The following is a 1,804-nucleotide window of genomic DNA, read 5'->3' as shown; positions in this document are numbered from 1 at the left end:
TCTCTCTCTCTCTCTCTCTCTCTCTCTCTCTCTCTCTCTCTCTCTCTGTGTGTGTGTGTGTGTGTGTGTGTGTGTGTGTGTGTGTGTGTGTATCTATATGTGTGAAGGAGATTTACTGAGGAGAATGGAGCAGGGGCATTTAAAGGGGTAGAGGCAGAGAGAGTGGGTGAGAAGGAGAAGAGAGGAATTGAGGAAGAGAAGCCAGTGGGGAACAGGTGGGAACAGAGAGACAAAGAGAGTGAGAGAAGAAAGGAAGAGGCTGGAGTAGTAATCAAGCAGCCCTCTTATGCTGCCTTTGTCTCTTATTCTCTTCATTTTGTTCCTCTCTTGCAAAAAAATATCCTTGTGCCGAGATCTTGGTTTTGGGTGTCCTGAGCCAATACCTGTCATTTAGAGTAAAGCCTGTAGATTAATTTTGATTACTTTTTCATGTGTTAATTCAAGAAGGGATTGCCTTGAATATTTTGAGACAGATCTAACATGCTTATTTTCATCTGCAATTTTAACCATAGTTCAGCTCTTTTTGTAGTGGGTTGACTTAATAGTGCTTTCATTCTAATGCCAATACTGGTTCCTCAAGACCTGGTTGCCCCAGAGACAAAAGAGTTCACTTGTAGACCTAAGAGACACTGTGACTTTGCTCCATGTTATCTCTGGTAAATAAAGGTACCAACAGCCAATAGCTGGGCAGAAAAAACACTTAGGCAGGATTTAGGTTTCTGAGCTTAGTGGTCAGAGGAAAACCACAGGGAGCTGGCTGGGAGAAGAAGGTGAAGGGGGAGACAGAAGCCACCATAGGTTAAGTGAGTCATGAAAATGTAGCCCAGAGAGCTTGCCATTTGGAGTTAAGAGCAACCAAGATGAAACATAGTAAGTAAGAACTTGGGGTTATCGATAGAAAAGTGGATTTTAATGGCATGGAGGATAGACATCTTACCAGCTCTTTTGCTGTTTAAGGCTTATTGTAAATATAGAGGTTGTGTGTTTCTTTTATCTGATAACTAAGTGTTTAAAGGTGGGGTGGAAATCCCGGATTGGGATTTAAAAAAACATTAAGGTTTATTTATTTAATGTACATGAGTATATTGTAACTGTCTTCAGACTCACCAGAAAGGGGCATCCGATCCCATTTATACATCTTTGTGAGCCACCATATGATTGTTGTGAATGAACTCAAGACCTCTGGGAGAACAGTCAGTGCTCTTAACCATTGAGCCATCACTCTAGCCTGGGATTAAAAATTTTTACACTTTTAATTGACAAACTGAGGGTATTGCATGTATTTTTCTCTGCTTTCAGCTACAGATTCCTACTATAAATTTGGATAAGACAATGCACAGTAACATTATTCTGTTCAAACTTTAAATTTCCTTTACCAAACATTTTAATACACTTCCTAAAATAGTAGTAGTGGTGGAGGTCAACAGCTTAAACACATAAGTACATTTGACATCCAAATCAAGAAAAAACAAAACACCAAAAAAAAAAAAAAACCAAAAAAGCAGAAACATAAAAATTTTACAATTTCCTCAATGTTGACATCCTGAAAATAGCCTTCCCCGTTTTAGTCGACTTTCATTGTCCAATCCACCTCTGCTCAACTTCGGTGTAGTTGCACAAGAAATATTCTAAGTTTTATTTCTACTTGGCTCTTATTTAAACTTAGATCTTCTTTGCTCTTTGTTCCTTTTGGAATATTTAGTTGATTTTTTTTTATTTTTTATTTTTTGGGGACTTGAATTATTTTATTTTATTTATTTATTTTTATTATGTATTTTCCTCAATTACATTTCCAATGCTATCC

Source organism: Mus caroli, chromosome 1 (genome assembly GCF_900094665.2).
Source record: "Mus caroli chromosome 1, CAROLI_EIJ_v1.1, whole genome shotgun sequence".
Classification (NCBI taxonomy): Eukaryota; Metazoa; Chordata; class Mammalia; order Rodentia; family Muridae; genus Mus; species Mus caroli.
Note: the sequence above shows the minus strand (reverse complement) of the source record.